We start from the raw sequence: 25,803 nt of genomic DNA, 5'->3' as shown, positions 1-25,803 counted from the left end.
GAAATGTTATGGGAGGTAAAACCACCTCCTTCTATAGGAATTTTAGGAGATGTTGCTAAATGGCTTATATTAGTATTACCTGAAGATCATTTCTCTCTCCCTTCTTGGCACAGTCACCATGAAAACAAATTTTAAGTAAATACCCTCACCACCTCAACATGCTGGGAGCTGATTAATTTCTCTGAGTGTCATCTGAAAGGCAAATCTGGCCTTATGCCTGGGTTACAATAAATCCTTAAATATATTAAGGTTTTAATACATAACTTTTTAAATCCTCTAAGTCTGTCTTAAGTCTAAGAAAAAAATAATGCTTCTTTAGTAATTTTTGTGAGGTCCTGAGCATTTGACAGGCATTTCCTTCATAATTGCAAAAGAGCTGATGAAGAGGGTAAGTAAAAAGTGAAAGTATGTGTTCAAACCTCTTCAGCCCCACAAAGATGAGAAATCCATGCGGGGAAAGAAGAAGTGCTTGAAAGAAGCACAAGTATGAACAGCTGCATCAGAAAGAGCACCACAAAACTGTATTGCCAGAAACCCAGGAAACATACTAGAAGTTGTTCAGGAGCAAATTGTCATGCTAAGTGGATATTTCTGGGTTAATTACCTGGTTCTGTCATAGTGATATTAATATACCATTTTATAGTGCCTCTTTATTAGAAAGCAGTTGATAGCACTTGCAAACTCAGATTTTGTTGTTCCTTGTGACTACTCAGTGCCATTTCTATCTTATGAAAGATCATTATTCATTATTTACTTTGTCTTGCAAAACAGGCATTTACCTGAAAAATCAAACTATTTTCCTAAGATTCCGAAAGGGCATTAGCAACTCATTTCAAAGTCATACAGAATCTGAGCACAGTTTGCTCACAAGCTGACACAAAGCAGCACATGGTTTGACAATAGTGCAGTCACAGTGTGCTCTTAATGGCTTGCCTTAGTCATACAGCACCAATGTATTCTTCTTAATTGCCATTAAGTCTGCTGCTACTAAACCAACATCTTTCTGCCCCGTTCTGGCTCCTTGATCATGATACATCTCTTTTTATTGCACAAATAATCAAAGCGTAGCAAGTGACAGCACAATTAATACTGGGTTACTGACACCCAGACTATTCATGCTGCACTATTCAAGTCTTCTAAATCTTCCAGCAATTGCTCTGCAGGTACTCAGACAGAAGATAAATCCTCCTTGGTGCCATGTAAGAATTCATGTGCATAGAAGCAAATAACCTCCTAGGTCACGCTTGCCATTGCAATTCTCTCCATACTTCCTCTTCTAATCCCGATGCTTAGAAGTTCTGCAGTTCTGAAGGCACAACCAGTGTGCATCAACCCTGAATTGCCAAGGAAGAGCATCTGTAAGAACATTAGTGCTGTAGTTTCGTAAGAAGTACTGCATTGTTGAATGCACTTCCTGTGAACCCAGGATCTGGCTGGACAAACAAAGAGTGAGTCTGCTCTTCTCAGGCTATCTTGTGAAAGATATCACTATCAAAATACCAAATCCTCACTCACCATTGTATAAAGCACCTCAACAAGCTACACCTTTATAAAAGACCCAGAAGATCTATGAGGCACCATAGAAAGGTGTGACAGTATCTATCACTGCCAGTGTCAGATTCTTATGATTGGAAAGAAATTTATTTATGAGGTAGAAATCCCAGCTGATGAGAGAAAATGGATATTGCCCATTGCCACCTGGAAAAATAAGAAAATTCTAGTTGTTTCTGTTCCGATATTGCTGCTCACAAATCTGGCAATCAGCTCTGCCCTGTGTGGGTTACCCTGGCACCTGGCAGAGGTCAGTGTCATTATATAGATGGTTTACATCTATGACTTACTATTTTGGCTGCAGTCTTTTTCCACTCTTTTTAAGCAAGGTGAAGTAAAAAAAAAAAAAAAAAAAAAAATCTAAAATTCTCATAGAATTTACATAAAGGGTGAGAAGCAGCATCATTTAGCTCACCATTGTGATAGAGACCAATATGGTGTTTATAAGGACCCTGGAAAAGTTGATAGAGATCCACTGGAAAACTTTAGAGATCTACTGGACTTTCAGATCACACCATGTCTTTATTTTCCCCCAGTCTGTTTCTTAGAACAATAATTTATCTTATCAGCAAGCAAATAATATGATGATGTGATGACAACTCTATAAAGTTTTCATTGTCTCTTATTTAGCATCTGTGAAATTTCATGTGTCTCTGCCTCCTCTAAGCTATTACTTTTCCAGAAATGAGATAAAGCATGATTCCTAAAAGGGGAGAGATGCCATTTATTTCTATGTAGAGTCAAATTACATATGGTGTTTTTCAAATAAACCCTTCTTGGCTCACAGTTTTACCTCAAAACCTCTCCAGGACTTGAAACCCAAGTTCATTCAACTTTATTATGAGGCAGTGGCTCTCTTTAACAGTCAGCTTTCATTTACCTCAGCAGGATTAAATGAATCCATTATTTTCAGCTAACATGCAGTGGGCTTCTTTGATCCTTTGTACAACTCTGCTTTTTTATTTTTTCTTTTTTTCCTTAAAAAAAAATAGAACTCTTGTATCTCTTGCATTTCTCCATTTAAAATAGAAAGCAGTGGAAAGGAGTTTGGGGCCAGTGTTGGAAATAAACACATCAATATTTAGTTACAGGGAAATAAAAGTCAAATGGGAAAGAAGAAAAGTCCTGTGTGTCACTCTTAAATGGTGAGATGGTGATTTCTGTCAGAAAGTCTTGCTTGCATTTCAGCTTGTAGGAGGCTTATAAATAAAATTGCTCACTCACAGTTTGCTCACTTTTGTTTGTTTCCATCCCTTGCAGATGACCATGACTGTAAATCATGTTGCTCAGTCGCACGGCAGGCTGCCTCTGAAGGGCAGCTCTGCCTCCCTGCCTGCTCCCTGTCTTGCTCATTCCCCTATGGCAGCACGAAGAATCTGGTGTCTGGACAGCCAGCTGGGTCAGGTTGCTCATCCAGCTCATAATAGTGGGATTTTACTAGTTTTTTAAAATGTGGGACGAATTTTCACACAGTCAAACTTTTGCAAAATCCCCAGCATCAGAATTGTAGAGCCAGTTTTTTTTGTTTGCTGTTCATTATGTTGATATTGTCCAAAAACTTCCAAAAGTTACATGCAAAGATCCCAGGGCCTTAAGCATGAGGGTCACCAAGGCTTCTCCCCTTCCCAGCTGTTAGCATCCTCTCCTGAAGACAAATACTCTCATGCCTCCACTAAGGCTGCTTTGCTCCAGGACCTTAATGAAGATGAAAATCAGGCCCACAGCCTCGTGCCTTGAGGACTTGACGTGCTCTTTTCCTGTGGGAATGTTTATGCTGCCCAGTTCTGTGCTGTACAGCGACACCTGCATAGGCCTTGAATAATTTAGCTCCGGTCTGTTGGTCAGCCTCGTGCTTCCCCCAGACTAATTAGTCCCGCTGCAAAGCAAGATGAATTGCCTCGGGCACAGTGCCAGGCTACAGTGCTGTGTGTCCTGAGCTAACTTTCCAGTGCAACGCAACCCTGTCTAGACACACCAGCCTGGACAAAGCAGGTTCTGGCACCTCTGCATGTTGTAAACACTCAGTTCCTGTCAGCCAAAATATAGAACATTTCCGATGCAGTAAGGGGTCACAAAATAAGGAGATGAGAGTGCCACGTCAGCTCTTTTCAGATGTGCATCCTTTCTTTCCCAGCATAGTTGGGATGGATGACAGGTGGTTCCTGTGGCTCTTTTCCCCAGTTGTAGCTACAAGACCCCAGAATAAAAGGTTAGGTTTGAGAATGAGCATGAGGAAACCTTCCAGTATTTACCTATTATATCTTAAACTAAATGCAAGAGAAATGAATGCCTGATTGTGGCTAGAGTTTCCACACCACTGGAACCCTTTGTCCACAGATGGAGCTAGTTGAGATTCTTTCTAAATACCAAATTTGTGCTGCTTGTGCTGTTCATACTTTTCATTGTTGTTGTGCATCTGATACAAAAATGCCAGGTGCTATGGAGGTGTCTGAGAGAACTGCTACTTCAAACAGGGGTATGGGTACTCTGTTAAGCTCTAGGAATAGAAAATAAGAAAATCCAAATTTTGCTCATAACCATTCAAAATTATTTAAGACAAAATGGAGAACAGCAGCCCTCCAAACTGTTGGTGCTAATGAATATGTATTGCAGCCAGATGAAGATTTGTGAGCAGAGTGTATATGACATTTTTTGCAGAGGATGCTGCCAAGCTTGAAAACCTAAAAAAGCACTGGTTTAATCAAGGGCTACAATAGGGGTAAGTCACTATCTTGTTTCTTTTATAATTTACAAATCCATTGAGTCAAACCTGCCACAGTTAAAAAGTAGTAGGAAAGTTTGGAAGTTTTTTGATTTTGTTATTGTTCCTCAAAATCGGACATGACAGGAAAAGCTGTCTATCACTCGCTTGACTGTTAGACAAAAAATCTACATTTCATATCTTACTTATCATGAGTGCTTTTATTATCCAAGGACAAGTAAAAGGACATTTTGCATAGTTATGCATATCAAGGAGCCCTTCTGTGCCAGTTCATTCCTTCAGACATGTGGATGAAACACGACAGCTGCCTCTATTCTGCTTCTCCTTTGTCAGCACCATGCCCATGACCTGTTGGATTTCCAAAGTTGGAAGAGAAGACTCAGGATGACTCTGTCTTCAAAGGCATGGGTATTGCTGCATTGTTAAGGTCAGCATGCTGCCCTGGAGAGAGGCTATTTTTTTTCCTCATCTGGGGCTTGGAAGTTTAGAGGCTTAGAGTTTCCTTCTCTGGGGCAGAAAAGACTAGCTCAAATGTTCTAAAAACATGGAGTAATATAATGAATTGAGCTCAAGAAGGGACAGAAAATCTACAAGAGTTTTCCTTCCTTCAGTCTTTTCTCTCTTCACCATTTCCTTCTGGCCTTCCAATGTCCCACCCACTCTTGTAAAATGGCAATACCAGCATGACAGGCCCAAACCAAGTATAATAGGTGATCTCTGTAAGGTAAAAAAATATAAAAAGAAATGTTTTCACCTTCACCATGGATGAAATCTCTCAGGCTGTGTTTAATTTGCTCACTGTTTACATCAGTTGACTTCTGTACTTATAAGTATGTAGAAATAGTAATTTATCAGTAAAAATGACTTAATAAAGGTGTTGAGTCAGAGTGCTTGCTATGCACTCTGCTGATTATAAACACTTTATGTGTCTGAAATGAGAGCTTTGCGTCACAAAAGCCCTTGTAAATTTGTGTAACTGAGCTCTACTGATACAGGGTGTGGATAGAGAAAAAATTACCAAAAATAGCAGGTCAAACAGAGAAAAAATACATGCTGAGGGGCATTACATGAAAGACTGCTAAAAGTTTATAAACTTATCAGACTAGTTGTCTTATTTGATTCATCAGAGCTGGTAAACTCAGGACACCATAAACTATCCATATTGGCACAAGGCCACCAGCAACAACAGCTTGTATAAATCCAGCTATATCCAATAAGGATTTTATGTGCCCTGTTCAGAGAAAGAATATGGGATTATACATATGCTGATGAACCAAGGGACTCCTTGAGGGATTTGCTGTCTCTCTGCCTCTAAGTCAACAGCTGGGTCTGACCCCTGAGTTGCTGCCCCAGCTGGGCAGTGCTGAGTGAGACCAAATTATGTGAAGGAATAAGCACCATGGGGATAGTTTTCTGCTGTTAATAATAACAACAGCCTAATACTAGTGTTCTTCTTCTTCTTGCTATTATTATCCTGATACAGATTTATTATTTAAGTCTGTACCCATAAATATTGGTTGTGATATTTGTCTCCGTTGTCCTGATCCTGCCAGGGTAAACAGAATATACAACACCTGTGCATTGGGTCAAACCCTGTGAGGGAACAATACAAGTACAGTAAGCAAAGAGAAAAGTCACAGAATGGTGCATCTGAAACGTCTAAAATCCCTTTCTGCCACCCTGAGCTCTTGAGTAATGTCATTACAGTCAATGTCAATGACCTAAAATGATGAGATTAGTTTCTTCCCCAGTTACCACAGCTCCATTCCCACCATTGTGGAAGGAAGAAAACAATTCACAGAAGGTTTTCATATACACAGAAGATGTAGAAGAGTGAAAAAATCTGAGCAAATGGGACAGTCATCAACAGTTTCTCCATCCTTTGTCCATGGACATCAGACTTGGCTTCTGTTCAGAGTCTTAATCATCCGGCCCTGACATATACATGGATATATATGGTTCTGTGCAATAGGAATGCTGTAATTTGGGCCAGGGACTCAATAAGAAGTGAAACTGCTCTGTTCACAGGAAGGCTCACAGGCTTGCACTGTCACTGGTGATACTGAGACCCATTTTTTCTATCCTTTGGTGGCCAAAACTGGCATCCAGTGTTGGCCATCCTTGGCTGCAGAAGGTATAGGAACAATTCCAATGTTATGATCTTTCCCTTGCTTTTGGGTAAGACAGCCACAGATCTCTATTTCCATTGTGTATTTATTGCTTTTGGAATGAGTTTGCTTCCTACTTTAGTCAACAGTGATAAAATCTGGACTACCTGAGAATATCTGCTGAGGGTAAACAAACTTATTCCCAAACCTGATTTTTGGGAAAAAGGTGGTCTCTTATGTTTTAAAAAATGTTGCATTAAAATGAGCTCACCTTTAATTTTTCTATGAGTGATTGCTCTCAGTAGACTGTGAACTGCTGTCAAGTAATCAAATATTTGTGTACCTACTTAACAGACACCAGATTAATCTATATCTTGTATGATAGCATCTGAAAATGTGATAGTGGATTGTGTCATGCATCTTGAACTACTCTCAGGTCCCAAGTGCTGGAACCATGACATTCAAAGAATGTTTTCCTGATGAAATGTGTTAATACTTTACCATATGTAACCACTAGTGATGAATTACTTTGGCATTCACTGTAAGAACATTAACCAACATGAACCCATTTGGTGTTAATGTCAGTGTAATATATAGCTCCCTGGGTAACCCCTTGGAGCTTAACATTCATTTAGAAAACACTTTTTCAAAAGAGTTTTATACTACTCTTTTCTATTTTAGAATTAGCAGACAAGCCCTTTTGGATTATATTTTTCATTTCTGACTCCATGCTGTGCTCACTGGCTAACCTGCATTTCAGGATTGAAATCTCTGTTCTTGAGGGAAAACTTGGATGTCAGTCTTACAATATACTCTAAAATCACACATATTGATGGGAATAGGTTATCTCTTTTGAACTGCTGCATACATCACCTGGCTCATACATCCAAATGTCTCTTCTATACTGCTTATGCCTTTGTCTGTATGACTGTCTTCTAAACTGTGTTTTGTACTTCCAAACAACAAACAGATGCTTCTTCCTTTCTTGATTACTATCTAGTCCATGTTTTCTCATCCATGTCAGCCCCTTTCTCTAGTCAAGTGAAAGACTGTTTATCTTTTATTTAATTTGTAGTCTGGAATGTATTTCTTGAAGTGCAGGAAAACCATCTCTCCATGCTCTTCTTTCCTGCCACCACTGGATGTTTGGGTACAAACTCCCAGCAATCCATGGTCTGGTGTGCTGTTCATGGTACCTGGAGTAGCTGGTGTGACAGTAGCAAATTGCTGTGTTTGTGTTGCTGGGATATTGTGAGGAGAGACTGCAGGGTTTTATTTGCACTACGCAGGTAGTGGAGGAACAAATTTTCTGCACTGGAGCGCAAATCCTCTTTCGATTAAATTAATTCTTGGTGAACTCTGATAGCAACATGGCAATTCAGGGATAATTGCTTGTTTTTGAAGATGTTTTAGGTCTGAGAGGTTAGCCTAATTTTAATCCATTCAGAGTGCTCTATTTACCACTAAATGTCAGCTCGTGATAGGTCAAATACTGGATTTCATTTCAAAAAGAATGTTAATATGACAAGATTTATTTGCCATAAGCCATGTTGGTTGATATTAATTATATTACCATCTCTCCTCAAGTAGTTGTTGCTTTATTTAGTTGGCGATCCACATTAGGATAGATCATCCTGTTTCTCCTTTTCACAATGTTGTGAAGTTTCTTTTCTTGAACATTGCTGGAACCTCTGATGAGTTCCTGGACCTCTTGAAAGTTGGCATTACTGGTCCAGAGAGCTTGAGCAGCATTTTGAAGAGATGATTTCAAGCTATGTCCACTTATTTAAAAACTCTACAGAATATCATAGTTTTATTATGTATTTAATATTTTAAGGTGTTACTATTGTAAAGGAATTTATTTCAGCATCATGATCTGGGTCATTAAAACCATTGCCTTTTCCTATACATACAAAAGATAAATGTTTGCTGAACACTCCCACTTTTCTGCCTAATTATTAATTGCTTGTATAGTTTTCCCCTGGTAATGAACCTGTGCTCTCTCCCAGGGGCAATGAGCTGCCCAAAGATGTGCTAAACTAGATATTTTTTGAATATATTTGCAAGTTCAAAGAAAAAACAACTAGGAACTGGCCCAGCATTCCAAGATCTCCTCTAACTGGTCTTAATTATGAGTTGGTAGTTCTTCATGCATTCATTAGCTTCCTCTAGTAATTGTCTAGCTTCTAAATTATAGTATTGAAAATTTTGTCTTTTATTCCACATACTATATACATGTATTTTCATGGTTGCTTTCACTTTTCCTCTAAATCAGGTTTTGGGTTCGCTTTAAACCAATGTAACATTACATCTTGATTCTAGATTTAGACCTTGGATAGACAGTTTTGAATATTAAATTAAATAGTCTTCAGATTTTTCTGACATATTTAATTCTTGTTGTTTACTTTTAATATTTATGCTAACAGATTAGGCTTATTTTAGTTTTGCAAACCCTTTTTTAAAAGAAATTAATGTTACCCTTTTTTTAAAGAACTGAATGTTTATGCTACTGGCTAGCAAAATATTCTGTTTGTAATATAATAACTGTAACCACTGATTTAATCAGATCTCTGATGAACTTTTTCCTTTGTCACAACAGGTACACAAAATTAAATACAACATACTTGAAGTAAAAGTTTTCATTCAGAACCTTCAGGGAATCCAGGTAACATTTTAGTATTTCCAGTGTGAGAGACGCTCAGTATATGTCAAACGATAATTTGTGAAACAACACAGTAATTTTCCTTCTGTGATATTGAGAGAAATGCAATGTTTGACTAGGGGGATCAGTGCAGGTCAGAGCAATGGGTCTATCCCAATTCTCTTAGGAGAGAGTGACCCAAAAAACAAACTGTTCCTCTGGAGAAAAGCAAGACACAATGAGGAAGTGACTGAACCTGTGTGGGATGACATGGCTGCTGTTACGTATGAAGAGAATTTTTAGTTCCCTTTACTATTTTTACATAGGTTTCCTTGAACAGATTAATTTTTATTTCATCTAAGACCTATTTTTGCCAGTTTCTCTTGAGTAGCGAGAGGGATTCCAAGTACAGCATTAAGCAAATGGCATAAATACACTACAGAATATTTTCACAAATATTTTACATTCATTTTCCTCGCAGCTTTCAGCAAGGTTTAAATAACAAACATTAAAATAGTCAAAAGAAAAGATTCAGTTAGAAGATTTGTCATTCTGTTGGCTGAGGTACATAAAAAATAGAACTGAATCAATGACTAGCACATTATGAACAGCACAAATTCTGAACAAATACCAGAAATAAATCCAAGGCCACAAATTTATTAAAAAGGAAACTTAACAATAATTTTTAGAGATAAAGATATGCAGTAAGTTTAACCATGATGGTTAGTTCACTACCAAAAGATCAAGGGAGATAGAACCACTACTTATCCAAATTGATTAATTAGTTCTCAGATAAAAGAAAAAAAAAAAGAAGAAAACAAAAAAAAAATTATGAACAAGTGTACATTGTCTTTTCTTATTTTATAAAGAACTCCCCTGCATAAGTCCATATATGAATATTATAACTGAACCCTCAGAGGGAGAGACTGAGTCCAATCCAGAGGTAGAGAGATAGATTCTTTCTATATTTAGATGCCATTTTCTTCTTGCATATAATATGAACAATTCATTCACAATGGTGATACTTTAATTCAAATTATTCTTGGTTAAGCACATAAAATAAATGTTATTTTCTATATGGAGACTACAGATAGTATGATTCCAATAAAGAAACAGGATTACTGGGGAGTCTTTCCATTAAGTTTTCATTCTTTTACCCTCCACTTCAGCTGTTCTCCAAAAAACATGACAGAGTCACCCTCCACTTCAGCTGTTCTCCAAAAAACATGACAGAGGCTAACAACAACCACTCTGGTCTTTGGCAGGATATCTGCATAGCAAGAAGTTCAGAAAAAGTCTGCTGAACGTGTTTCATAATGGACGCAGCCAGCTATGAACTTGCACCTTCCTTGACACCAAGGAAGGACAGATTTTTATTCCAAGACATTCTGTGGAAAAACACCAGCCAAGACTCTGCTCTGACACCACCAGTGTGACAAGCTGGCAAGGCAATGTCATAGTTGTGAACAGGTGAAACTGCAGTTGGCTGAAATATGCATTTGCAAGACATTATTTATGCTTTGCATTTATCTTTTATTCTTTCTCCCTTTATGAAGCTATAGATATGGGTGGTTAAGAGTGGCAAATTTTGCCATCGCAGATATTGCTTGTGTCATTTTGTCAGAGATTTTGCTGAAGTCCCACTCTGTATATGATAATTTACAGAACTCCTTTCTATCAATCTATCTGTAGTGAATACTAATTCACTAAGGTGTTGCTAGTTTATTTTGGTACTGCAATGCCAACTTTGTGACCTTAATTTTATTCTGAAATCAGTTCAACCAACTCAGCCTTTGATCCAAATGCACAGACAATTTTTAACTGGACTTTTTTCACTGTGTGAATGTTGGATCCACAGTTACTTCAGGAGCTGTAACAAAGAGCTGTCAACTGTAAAACCAGGAATATTCCAGAATTTAATGTCTTTTCTGAGAATATTTGAAGATATGAAGTGTCATATGAAGAGGACACTGTTCCACCTTTGAAAACTGCTTTTTGTTTGTGAAAGCTGGAAATAGCTTTCACCTTCTGCAACTTCTGACATGAGTGTTTTTCCATTTTTTGATGCAGCAGTAGCTGTTTACACAGCCCTGCACATTTGTACAGGGTGCATTTGTAAGGCAGGGTGGGATGAGGTGGATGTTAAACTGGATGAACTTGTGGCTGAGAACATTTATGAAAAAAACACATGTAGGGTGCCTTCCAGAGTGTGAAAAGCCACAAACCCCAACCCCAAAATTTATTATAAAAATACAATCTGCTTCTTCTATTACATGCTGTCAGAAATGCTGAGACAATATATGGGGATGAAGAGCTTGACAAGCCCCTGGTTGTCAGGGGAAGATGATTGTTGAGTTTCAAAGAGTTGTTTTACCGCAGAGTCTGGGTCACAGGTATTTTTCTGGGTAGCCTACACTGTAGCAGTGAGCAAATACATCCTTTTCATCTTTTCCTCATGGTACCCACCTTCAGATAGATTTTTTCTTTTTTTTTTTTGTTAATTTTTGACCTGCTTCTCTACAATGCTGTAAGTATCAGGTCTTGCTGAAAAGCACAGTGGCTTGTATAAAGTGGCTCTATGAAGGTATTTAACTCACTCTTGATTTCTAGATTCCTCTGCACCAGGTTGTTTTGAACAAGACTTCTGTGGGAAGAATCAACTCCACAACTGACCTTCTGCACATCCCTTTAAGAGATAGAATCCTAATTTAAAAAACCCAAAGAAGACCAAATCAACAACCTGACTAATTAAATATGAAGATTCTTCAAGACTGGGGGTTTTTCCAGGGTCTGTGGTCTGATATACATCTCTTAAGAGAAGTGAACTTGACCATTAAGGTTTTAGGTAATTGCAAAAAAAAAAAAAAAAAAAAAAAAGGACATAACATTCATCCAGGATTTTGAAAAATGGCACTTAGAAAGAATGAATTAGCTAAATTTTTGAACAAAATAATTTTTCAATAAAGAACTGTTTTAGATTTTTTCTTAAATTTTAGATTGCAAACTTGACAGAAAAAATAACAAAAAAGTGTCCTTTTTCCTTTTTGCAGAGTTTCACATAAAATTATTTCTAGACTCTACCCTACAGAATGAAATGTTATTGTTATATCAGATAACAGATAATGAGATGCACTTTTGAAAGCAGATCTTAAGGAAGGAGAGAGAGCAAAGATGAAATGAAAGAGAAGGGCATGGTGAATAAACAAAAGATAAAGTAGGAAATGCAAAAAGAGTACTCTGGGCAGGAACTGTTGTAGATGAAAAGAGGTTTGAAGGTATAGAGAAATTAACTAAGAAATTAAAAGATACAGGCTTTTAATAGTCAGAGATGTAACTTTGTAGTGTGCCTAAGAAGTGGAAAATAAGTGTAAAGCAGACGGATAAATTACATCTAATTTAGCATTTCTCCAGGTGCTGCCATCAAGTCTCCTGTCTACATTGTAATTATTCTGAAGAAGGGTAGTATTAAAATCCTTGGTCATTCATTGCAAAGGTGAGGTCTTTGTTCCCTAGAATGCATTTATTTATATATTTATTTATTGTTTAGTTTTCTGAAAGGAGAAGGAGGCATTGGGGCAGAAACTGATGCTCAAGAAGTTCCACCTGAACTTACTGTATGGGTGATTGCAACAGATTGCCTACAGAGATTGTGGAGTCTCTCTTACTGGAGATATTCAAGACAAACTCCTGTGCCAAATGTTCTGGGATGACCCTGCTTGAGCAGGGAGATTGGACCAGAGGTCCCTCTGTGGCCCTTTCCAACTGGACATATTCTGTGATTCTGAATTGCACAAGGAGAAGGAGGCAGAAAAGGGAAAGTGAAGGGGAAGGAGAAATGGAAAAAAGGAAAAAGACACAACCTAGAAATGTTTCACAGGCTTTTAGTCTCAGGGGTGTGTTATCTCTCTTTTCTAACAGTGTACATATATATATATATATATATATATATATATATATATATATATATATATATATGTTGGCACTCTGCATAAAAATTGAAGTTATTAGCTGTTACCCTACCAGCTGCCCCACTCTTCTGTGCATATCTGCAATGCTGTTAAACATACATGTTTCAGGATTACTGGTTGTATTTATTTCACAAATAGTTTAGATCTACTGTATTGCCCAAATCTCTGTAATTTAATCCTTGTCTGACAATTATTCAAACAAAAAGAAGAGAGGGAAATCCTGAGGTGATTCAAATATCGACTTAGAGCAATCATCGTTTTGCATGCAGTCAATACTGACCTTTTCTATTTAGACAACTTGAAGGGTAAAAGAACAGCTGCTTTTTCCTTTATAGTTTAGCTATTAAAGTAATATAACAGAGTATTCTTTTGTATGTGGGGAGTTTTAGTTAGAAATTGGACTAGTAAGATTTTTACAGCCTCAGAACATCAAGAAACTGTAAGATACTAAGTTCCATGTCCACAAATTTTTCATGCCCAATTTCTTGATACTTTCTGTGTAGAAGAACTCTTGATGTTCAGAAACATTTTCTGTGGTGGTTACAAATTGTCCCACCCCAAACCCCTGTGTTAGACTGTGTATTAGCTTGTCTCATGACAACAAGCTTGGCACTGGGAATGATGGTCCCTGAAAATACATGTAATGGGAATATTTGGCATCTCAAAGAGGTTTCCAAACTTAGGCTACTGACTTAAGTCCCTAAGTCTCTTATTTGCTTCATCCCTCTCAGGCATGTTTAAATACCAAGGTGTAAAGACAGCTGTTGCAACCAGGAGTTACCACAAGATAGAGAGATGCCAGCTAGTTAAAGATATTTCTTTCATCAGTAAGACTTTGTTGGCTACTTTCCATTCATGACAACCATAAATTTTCTGTGATAAGTCATCCTACTAAGTAGGAGAAGCCATGCTGAAGTAACAGAGATATTATAATACATGGCACGCTGCTCTCCAAATTAATTATCTGCAATCTGCCCTTCATGATCACCAGGAAAAAAAGCTAAAAATATTTTGGCTGTGTTGGTCTGGATTTGTGCCTGTTATGATTTTACTGGCATCAGGGAAAAAAACTTATTTCCAGGTTAAATACTTCTCTAAAGTTACATGATGGAACAATCTGGCTGCAGACACTTATTGTTGTTTGTGATAAAACCATTATCAATGAAAAGTTAATAAAGAAAAGACTGGGGTGAACTATATAGAAATGGGATATCACTACTAGCGGAAAGAGAATGTTTGTATGAGAGGGATAATAATTTACAGAAATGTCAGTATTAGTTTCTTCTTGGAGGAGGGAGCTTTACATCTCTGAGATAAAGACTATAGCAGCAGACTGCCCCAGTAAATGACTCACCTGAAATTGAAGGTTCTAGCTTTTATTTCTACTGCACATTTTTTGATAGGTCTCAGAATCAGGGTAATAAACTGGAGTATTCAGATGTCTAACTTTTCAAGTTTGATGTATCCTTTTAAAAATATTTTTGATCTTATGGATTCTATTTGTAATTTAATTTTTACATTTCAGAGACACTTTGGCTCATGATGTCTCACTCTCAGCAGCTCTGTAAATAAAAATGCAGTCTGCTCACCTTTAACATACTAAAGAAAGTACACTAAAAACATTACCATATAACAGCAAGATTAAAATGGGCATCTTCAAAATTTTTTGTTGAAGCTACATCTTTTGTTTTCATTGTGATTCTGAAGGCAGCATCATCTTGAATTTAGTTACTTAATTATAATTAAGTAAGTCAGTGGGATGTCAGGAAGCGAAGGACCCCAAAGCTGGCTAGAACTAGGGGACTTTAGGGAGTTAAAGAAGAAATGTGTTGCTTAGAGGGAAAATTACAAAGCTAAATCAGTGTGTACAGTACAGCTAAAAAGCAGCAATGCTGTCTGATTCTATTGATAGTATCCAAAACACTACAGCTTTTGAAGACAGAAATCAGATAGGTCTGGACCTTCTGTTAGAGGGAATAGAAGGACAGATAAACTAGCCAGCCTCTGGCCTTTACCATTCTAGTACTCTCATGTTGCTTAGGTGAAAAATACTGATAATAACTGCACTTCTGAGCTAGGACAGAGACTTCTGAAGGATGGATAAAGGCTAATTCACTCCTTTGCAGCAAAGACATGGATTTACCCTTTCATGTCCCGTGTTAAAGGAACATTGCATCTTCTTGTGATGCTCAGACACAATATCCACTGCAGATCTCAACAGGCTCTGCCACGAGATAGAATCCAGATCTATGTGCTACTTGCACAGTGTGAAAACATTCTCTGTACTATTTTTTCATTAAAAGTTACATTTAAAAAGTGCTTCTTCTCAAAAATGGTCCTCATAGCTGCTGCAAGAATAACAGGGTGGGGAATGCAATTTTCTATGTCTGTTCCCTGCAATACCTAATTTAAAGTACTAGAATTGGCCAAAGGTAGGGGGCAGAGAGACTACAGACCACAGAACAAAGTGTTCACACTGTGTGTCTTAACTGCTAATGATAGAGCTATCAGTGAAGAAATCAACATTATGAAAAAACATAGGCTTTTGAGAAAAGTACCTAAATCAAATGCTCAAGTAGAAATACCTGCTCATGGACATTACACACTAATATAGAAGCAATCAAAGAAAACAGCTCATGTGACAAAGGAGAACATTCAGTGTTAGGGTAGAATATTCCATTATTCATCACCAATGAAAAAAAGAAATTTCTCTCAAGACACAAAGTAGTAGTACTAATACTAATACTAATACTAATACTAATACTAATACTAATACTAATACTAATACTAATAAATACTACTACTACTACTACTACTAATAATAATAATAATATCAACAGTGTTAGCTTTTCAACTTTTATTTCCTATGTTTCAAAGCAGTATTGCTTTGTATAAGCTAAAAAATAAATTCAATACTTGCCAAGAACTTCTAGCAAGCAGAAGACAGAGAAAGAAAAAGCAAGCTAGACTCAATTATAATCCTCACTAAGAACACACTTTGCAAGAACAAAAAGGGTATACAAGTAAACCATTCTTAATGATTTGTTTATGTATCAAAGTAAGAATAGAGGTGATTAGCAAGAAGATTTAGGAATGCAAAGTGAAAAAGGAGGAATAAATGTCAAATTGTTCCCAGCTTGCTGGGAAGTTACGCAATGAGAATTCAAAACTTAATTTCAATAATTTGTTCCAAAAGAAGAATGGTAGAAATTTGAATGCAATTTTCCCCTTCTCATAGACTGTGTTCTGTTACAGAATCCTGGATGGTTTAGGATCATAAATCCTCCAAAATTTTGAGGATTAACATTATAATCACAGAAAAGTACAAGCTAAAAGTACATTTGTTCCTGACTTTCCGACCCCTCAAGAGAGATAAATGATCATGTTTAATGTGTTGGGGAAAAAAAAAATCTCTATTCCATGGACTGCAACCTACAGGGCATCTGTTGATTACAAACTACAAACCACCCCTAAACAGTAATTTTTGAATACAGCCTGTTCTGTAGGCTGTATGAGGTAACTGAATTTTAGCTACAAATTGGCAGACATTCTTTCTTGTAGGGAAAGAATTAATCACTCACCTAAAAATTTGCAGTTGACTAAGTGCTGGAAATGATGATCGTGCTGTTATATTTATTTCATCCAAATAAATTGTGATGCCCTTCACTTAACAAGGAGTCAGGACAAAGGCATGGTTAGTCATGGCTGGCAAGTCAACTGTGTTCCAAAGGTCCCATGAGAGGTGAGTGGCCAATGTTATTGCAAGGCTGCTTCATGTCACCTGTGAAAGATCACAGCAACTGAGGAATCTCCCTGATGAGGAAGGAAAATGTCATGCACCTATTCAGGAATAAAGGCACAAAAGACTTGGGAATTACAGGCTGCTCAGCCTAAACTCAGTTCCTGGGAAGTATGTAGAGCAAATCCTCTGGGAAATAATACCCAGGTTTCTGAAGACTGGGAACAAGTGAGTGACTTGGAATAGCCAACATTGATTTATCTTGGGAATAAAAATGCAAAATCTAATGCTAGTGCTGGAATAAGCTCATGCAACAGGACAGGTGTGGAGCAGCATAGCTAGAAAGCCTTGGAGTTCTAATGGTCAGCAGCATAGTCTGGATATGAACCAGGAATGTGGCTTTGCTGTGACAAAGGTAAACACACCTCAAAGTGAACTATTGGGGTTGCAGGTGGCAGGCTGAGGGAAAAGACTGCTCTTCTCCGCTCAGCAGCCTGAACAGAGTGCTGAAGTACTCTATCCATTTTTTGGTACCTTGGCAGGAAAAATCCCCATATATTGAAGCAAGTACAATGGAGGGATGCTAAGGGGACTGGAGAACAAGATGAATGAGGAAAAGTAAACAGACATGGGTTTGTGTCCTTTGAATTGGAAATATCTAAGGATCTGGAACTGTCTTGAACTGCCTTCATCTACCTACTGTTGGTGTTTAAAGAAAGTGGAGTAAAAGGAAAAGAGGCAGCAGACCCAATTGTATGGTAGAAACTGTCAATTAGCTGTTAGAAACAGTACCACACTATGGCTAGTCAAACACTGCAACAAGTTGTTCAGAGAGGTTATGTGTAGTATATCCTGAGTTATTTAAGGTTTAATTAGACAAGGGTCTAATTTAAAACTGAAGATGAATCTTAATTTAAAATTAGCCCCTTTTTGGGTGGAGAGGTGAGCTTGGTGATCTCCAGAAATCAGTTACATAGTATGTGATTATATGATTATATTTCTTTGCAGTTATCCAGCTTGTGGCACTGTCAGAAACAGGATAAATTTTCATTTTTAGTAGAAAATTACTTTATTCAGTCAGCATCTAAAATGCTGAGAGTTCCTAAGGAAAAGAGACATTCAGTTCCCTTCAGTTCCCTAATAATCTGACTACTTTAACAGTTAAGAAATCCTTATAGAGTGGAGCTAGGAGAAGTGTGAACATGAACTGTTCACACCAAGGAAGCTGGGTTATGAGATGGAACATAAATCCCCATATCCAGATTGTCTGCCAGGATGGAAAACCTGAGGACCTTAAACCAGAAATTTGTCCCCAGCCTTGGGAAACATGCTGCCATCTTGACCACTGACTGATTCAGAGGCTGAGAACCCTCTTGGAACTAGTGTAAGCATGGTCTGTTATAAATTATTTTATTTCTGCACAGAATCATCTCTGAAGACATTGCAACTCTACATTTAGAAGGCATGTGTGAGTATCACCATTTTCCTGAGATGAAAACTCAAGAATTCTCAACCTCAAAGTGTTAGATGAATGTAGAGAATGTAGAATGTATCAGACCCTAAAAAACAATGGCCCACAGACAGTGTGTGTGGAAAAGCAGACCCATCCCCTCTGGATTTTAGGGTGCTCCTCCTCCAGGTTTCTGCTCTGCAGTCTTTTCTGAATGACATGCACAATGCACCTCTTCATTTTTTAAGGCAAAATAATCCTGGGATATCTTTTCAATGTACTGGGGCAAGGCTAAGCCCCATTCTGTTGTAATGGCATGGGCTGTTTAGGTTATCATAGGAAGAGCCCTTTAGGGACTGTATTTGGGAATGGGGTGTTATGGTGTGTCGTTGTCAAGGCAGAACGGGAATGAAGAAGACTGATTCAGAAGGCTGTGAGAGTAAAACTCCGTTTATTCAAAATGCACCACTCTTTTATACAGAACTCCACAAGGACAAAATCCATTGGTTTTGAAGTGAAAACAACCCACCACCATTGGTGCAGAGTGCTTGACACACAGTGATAGAACTTAACTATAAACAATGTGAAAAACAAGAGAGATAAAGAATTATTTACAGTCTTTCCCAGCACTTTCCCAGGTCTCTGCCTGGCTAGAAAACTCTCAGTTTCTTCCTTTGACTGAATCTGAGTCCCACAATGGTGTATGTGCCTCTGATCCATGTCCTTTCTGCAGCAGTTCTGCACCTGACGGGCTCCAGCTGATGCTGCTTTTACACATAATTTCATGCAAATTAAACGTCCCTTCACATCTTTTTAATCATACTAAGGCCACAGAGAGACGTTAAGACCTCTTGCTCCTCATCTTCCTAAAGTTAGCTGTTTACAGCCACAGCAGAAACAAACTTTGTAAAGGAACTTTTTGAAAGATTGTACATTTGAGGGCAAAGTACTGAGTGTAGTCTACTAGCTACTACTTTAATTTCTTTGAAGCTGCGTACCTTCAAAGAAATTAAATATCTGAGAACTTGTACTTCATATTAATTTTGGTTTTTAAAGTAATAAATTTTTAACATTTGTTCCTTTTGATCTTTTTTTTTTTTTCTTTTTTTTTTTTGGAACAAGTTTATGCAAGCTTACACTCTGTCCTGGGAAAAGTTTGCATTGTGTTTAAATATTTCCTCCAAAATATTTTTTGCCAATCCTGTCTGAGGGTCAGATAGGCACAGGGATCAAAACCATAATACTAAGGAAGGCTATGAGAAAAAGAAATAAATATACAGTTGTACCTTCACAAGGAAAACTTCACACTGTGGGTTTAGGTCTCCCTTAGATGAAGATTGTGTTGGTGTCAGAGATCACTATCAAACAGTGAGGCATTTCATTTCTACTGAGGGGATATATCCCTAAGACCTGAGAATCTGATAATTCTAGCAGTGTCCCTTGTCTAAAATATAATAAGATGCTCCATTAAGCTGTTTAGTGGTCTTTAAAATTTGTGTACCAGGGTAATTTATGACGAAGATGCCTAACATTAACCAAAAGTACATAAGGCTGTACAGGATAAAGAGCAAAGAGCCTTGTTTCTCCAAGAGATTTTTTATGAACAACCAATCCAACAATGGAAACAAGAGCCAAAGAAGTGACGGCAAACAACTGTAAAGATTTTAAAAATCACTGAATATAGAATATATGAAGTTTGAAGGGACCCATAAGGATTATTGAATCTAAAAATGTCTTTTGTCATGAGTCTCACAGTAGAAATGGAGCAATTTGATAGTTCAGTCGGAAGGACAGTGAATCAAAAGTAAAAGACATTTGCAAGGAAAATTGACATAGTAAAGCTTTAGGGATGCTTCAGAGCTTGCAACATCTTTTACAGGTATTAGTAAAACTTGAAAATAGGAACTAAAAACAACCGTGTTAAGCTTGTGCAGAATTACTTTTTTGCTGATATTAAGAAAATACTGGAGCCAATGTGTTATCTGTGTAGGTTAATGTAGCAACATTTTTCACATGGAATCCAAGCCAGGCAACTTGAATTGACTAAGAGAGACTGATTTTTCCTTTGTGCTATTCTTTCCAAGCTTATTTCTTAAGCTTGGAAATTATAATGAGCAGGATGATGTGCAGGGATGTATTCTCATTTGTTGAATGGTATTTTTTAATGGTGAGGACCCCATTATCACTGACAAGAAAGGTGCAGATAAACCCCTGTTGATTGGAAACTATGCTGGTGTCAGTGGTTTTCAAGTATACTATGCAGTCATGTAAGAAGTTTCTATTATCTCATAGAGTGCCAAATGGGGATTAAATCCTGACACTGAAAATCCTCAGGGAAACGGCTTCTACTGCAAAATAATGAGTCTACTCATATTGAATGTCTTCTGTTTTGACAGTGAAAAAAAACTAGGATAAATTAACTTCCAGTCCACCATTTAGAGTCAAATGATTGCTACCTTTCCAGTGTCAGCCTCAACATATCAAGTGTGATATAAAAGAGACAAAGTTAGTGATCTAATAAGCCTTGCTACATCAGAAGATATCAGGGAATGTGATTTAGGAGCATGGGCTCATGTAGGCAGCCCACGGCTTATGTTCCTGATTTTTGACATAAGCAGTGGAAGTCCTGAGTCCAGCTATTTTAAGAAATTTGCTTCCTCCTGCACACACAAACAACGACCCTTGGTTCATTCCTGCTGTTGTCCCTTCAGAGCAGGCATGAGAGAGCCCTGCAGAGTGCTGGGACTGCTGTTCCTAGCAGGATGAGGTAGCAGGATTGCTATTGTAATGACTGTTTGTAAACGATTTACTGTACCGTTTACCATGCACAGTGGTAAATGGTACAGTAAATACTAAATACTGCCAGTAAGTATTTAGTAAGTACTAAATACTACCTGGAACATCTTTTCCAGTCTGTAAATATCTGCTGATCCCAAAATATGAATATGGTTTACAATACAATTCTATGAATTTCGGTTTTGGAAATGGTCAAGTTTATCAAAGGTTCAGTAGGACCAGCTGTGCACAAATGCAGAGACAGCTTTCCTCATTTCATGTTTTGCCCTACAAATCACAGGAGGCAGTTCAGTGCAAGTGCAAGCTAACCATATGGCAGTAAGTTAAGTGCAGGCAACCCATCCCTCTCTTTCAAGCACCAACAGACCTGGGACTACCAGCAGACATTAGAACAAGCATGAGAAAAAAGTGCCATAGGACACTTACCCTGCCCCTGCCAAGCTGTCCCTCTAGTAACAATTAACCTGTACAATGGGCACAGAATCAGTAATCTCTCTACTTCTTTTCTGTTCCCAAATGTAGAATCAATGTCCATCTATTGCCAGAAGACCAATCCCATTCTATTGCCTGAAACTATCATGGTCTTGTGAGCCAGAGCCTTTGCAAGACAAATGCTCTTGATCATAAGTTTTCAAAAGGAAAAAGGCAGGACAATGAACTCTGGATCTGTGGCATGCAACAGGTACAGATAAAGTATTGGCACATATTTGGAAGAATTATAGAATATCCTGAGTTAGAAGGATCCATAAGGATCATTAAAGTCCAACTCCTGGCTCTGCACAGAACATCCCCAGGAACTACACTGTTGGGAAGGATGGATAAATATAATTATTCACAATAGTACAGCCAGGATGAAAACAATCCCCCCTACTGGCTGGACAATACCCTTACCTACAGATAGGTCCAAAAGTCAAATGGACTGTTCCATCTCAACCCCCAAAATGTATGGTTCATCCCACACCTGTAACCCTCCCCTGAAACATCAAGTGTCTGTGACCCCATTGGCCTAAGTCTTGTTCCAGCCCACCTTGAAGCCCCCTGATAAGGGGTCTCCGAGGGGCCAGATGCCCTCTTAGATCTTCCCCCCTCTTGGAATTTCCACCCTCTCCTAGAGCATCCTCTCTACCCCTCCCCCATCCCCTCAGGCCTTGCCATGTGCTGCATCTGGCAGCTCCAAGCAGGACCTTTCACCATCCCTAATAAACCTTGTATTCTAAGAGCAGCCTTCAGAGATCTCTCGTCTCCATTCATCAAAGCCGTCCTGGAGCACAGCGGTTCCTACACTACACTATGTGCCTGAGAGAATTCTCCAGATTCTTCTTGAACTCTGTCAGGCATGGTGCTGTGACCACTTCCCTGGGGAGCCAACCTAACCTGCCCCTGGCAGAGCTTCAGCCTGTTCTTTGAGTCCTGTCGCTAGAGAGATCAGTGCTGTCCCTCTGTTTCCTCTTGTGAGGATGCTGCAGATTTCAATGATGTTTCCACTTAGTCTCCAAAGGAAAGCCTATGACAAATAGTGAACTCCAGACTTTACATTCCATAATCACTTTTAGCTAACTATAGGAAAGAATAGAGAAAGCATAAACATAAATAAAGATATGAAACTTGTAGGGAAAAAAACTCCAAACCAACCACTTGCATAATGATTAAACTGGAGACAGGCAAGCAAATTTAACTACTACAATCAAAAATTTCACTGGGGAGGAACATAAAGCATGTAGTTTCACTTAAAAAAAAGTGCATATCAATCCTAAGAGAGATAGCAATGATCAACAACAATGATAAATGTAGTTCTGGCTACAAAGAAACTCTGGGATTTGCTGTCAGAGGGAAACATCTGGTTAAAATGAAGAATAAGAAAAATAGGTGATAAAGCTGTAAGGGAAGACGCACAGAGACAAAAAATGAAAGGGCAACTAAATTGAAAAGAATATTAGCTTTATAGGCCTGTCTCATTGTCTATAATAGATAAAAGTAACTGATGGCTGCAAACTTGATTTGCATATTGCCCAGGGCAATAAACCTCCTGCATGCTGCTATAATAGGTATAATAAAGACTTAAATTACATCTCAACACCCATCCAAAAAACCTCTAAAACCACAGCCAAAAACCAAAAAAGTCTTGCACAAAAAAATGATGTAAAAGTTAGAAAACATCAAATGAAGATGGCCCCTGCCACCCAGACTTGGCCTTTTGGACAAATTAATAAGAGTTTATATAATAGCATGCAATGATTCTTAGTCTCAAACCTCCTGAGTACCAACATAACAAGCGTACCTGCAGTTCTTCCTTTTTTCTCACTGTTCATTTAGAGCACTGCATGAAGCAAATGATTATATAATTGAAGGCTGTATCAGAATGCACAAGGCTGTAGATTGATGCTGTACAAACAACGTTAAATCTAATATTTCCTACCACTGGAATGCTTGCCTTTGAAATCGCAGCTTTCTCCTCACATTGATTAAGCCAGAGATTTAAATACAAAAATCTAAATGAGAAAAAAATCCATTAGCATTTGAAACTAATGATAATATCTAGGGTCAGAGCACAGGTTTTGTACTAATTTTATACAATTAAGGCAGTAAATATTAGCAGCAGAAACCAGAAATTGTCCTGTGTCAGTACATAAAGGTCAGCAGTGCAGAGCTAGTGCAGTGCAATGGAGGCTCCCAGCTAGCTGCACCAGGGCTGTGGGAATACTGGGGACAAGCTGCTTGCCTTCCAGCAGAAGCTAAGAATGGAAAAAAGTACTTGTCCAGATCCCAGTATGTTGTAACACGGACTCAGGATGCTGCCAAATACGGGAGACTGAGGGCACTCTGATACCTGGCATGTCAGACACCATTGTGTGAAGTGTTTGCTGAAGGGGAACGTGAAAAACTCTATGGCCAGTTAGCGCCTTACTATCAGCAGAAGATTAGAAAGATGAATTTTTACGTTCCACTGGCTCTGGAGGGCAGAAGACTTCATGGTTATAGACCAGGTTGTCAAACTGGAATTGACTTCAGCTTCAGTTTCAGCCTTAGAAGAAGCAATAATTGGTACAATCCTGCCAAACTGTTGAGGTGTCCTGTATAAACAGAGAAAGCATTATTTTTGGAGCCATTTGGTGGGAGGCAAGATAAGACATGGATTTTCTAAAACTAAAGACCAAAAAAACTAGGACTTCAAAGCAAAGTATTAAATCATTCCTTTACCTAATTTACTAAATTTCTGCTTAATTACTACTCAATCTGTCAATCTCCAAGTGCAATATTATGTAGCTCATATGCAGAATCTTTTTGTCAAATTCCATCTCATTAGAAAGGACTTAGAACTCTAAAAAAACTCATACTTTTTTATTTAATGTTTTTTTATTTGTGAAGTGTCTGAATCAGGCTGAAATATTTTTGTTTGCAGAAGTGATGTGAACTTAGGTATTTGAGAACTAAAGCACACAATGCTGAATGACATTGCTGTTTGTTCTACTTTGCTAAGGTGTGCTTTCAGATAAGAGTCATATTTATGACTAAATGATTTGTCATCCATTCTTTGTTGCAGTTTATCCATCAGTGAATGCTTTATGTCATTCACTTCACTCCATACAAACTGTCATAAATGTCTTTTAGTGTATTGTGAAACATATACAGTATTCAGTAATTGACAAGTGGCTGGCTTCATCATCCCCAACCTTAAAGAACTTAAACTTTTTGTCTAGGTGTCCATTCTAACATACAAAGGATATGCTAATAGTTGAAAAATGGTCAAAGATTTCTTCTGGGTCAGCCTGAGCAGTACTGTTTTATAGAGTATACTCAGCACTGCTGACTGTTTGGGGCTGACACAGTGTAATATCCTCCATAATTCTGAAGAAAAGGATCAAAATGTTCATGTTATAGCCTTTAAAATAAAAAGACAATTTTTATCATTATTGCTACATTAAGAAGAATATGAACTTCTTAACTAATAAAGCAAAATCTATGTAAATGTAGTAGATTTTACTCTTTTTATAGAAAATTTCACTGTTACTTACTATTAAATATTCCTACAGTATTCTTGCTTTCTGGAAAATAATCAAGGACACGATAGATTATTCTGTCTTCATCTGCACAGCAGCTAACAAGTGTGAGAAATATTTTGTTCTTTCTGTGGCTTGAAAAAAATCTCTATTTCAAACAAGCCTTTAATTGTTTTCTCAGATGAATGAAGTACTAGTAAGTTTTTTGCAACACAGAATTCTTTCATTCTGTCAAGACTTACCATTGTAACTACAGTGGAAGGTTGAAAAACAACAGTATTTAATTTGCTACCATAAATGGTTTGGATAACACTATGGTATAATTTTTCTTCTTTGGAGGCAGCTATGTTTAATTTTCTTCCATATTTTCACAGTTCCATATCCAAGTTTTGAGCATTCTATTTTTAGCAACTAGAGAAGAATTCCTTTAATGAATTGCCCTGCTTTCATTCTGCCTATCTGACATTCTGAGTAACTTAGAAAATGACAGCAAGCTCTGAGCCAACACTGCTTTCTTTACTGATCCATGCTAATTGCATCCTGGAAAGAGCAAGAACCTTTTTTTTTTTTTTTTTTTTTTTTTTTTTCAGGGTATGTCATAGTTTAACTGAGTAATTTGACCACATCTGCAGCCATGATTCTTACAGAACCCAAACTGCCAGCTAAAGTACACAAATAATGGGTACACCTGAACTTGGATCATGAGCAGACTCTCTGCTTCCTGTAACTTGTAAGGACAGTAAGTAATCATGATGATTATAGGGAATTCATAGTTTTCTGATACCCAAAATTTGAATATCTAAGATAGCACTAGACATGGACTTCTAGGT

The sequence above is a fragment of the Lonchura striata genome, chromosome 1 (genome assembly GCF_046129695.1).
Source record: "Lonchura striata isolate bLonStr1 chromosome 1, bLonStr1.mat, whole genome shotgun sequence".
In the NCBI taxonomy this organism is placed as follows: domain Eukaryota; kingdom Metazoa; phylum Chordata; class Aves; order Passeriformes; family Estrildidae; genus Lonchura; species Lonchura striata.
The sequence above is the reverse complement of the archived record's forward strand: the minus strand, read 5'-3'. Positions refer to the sequence as shown.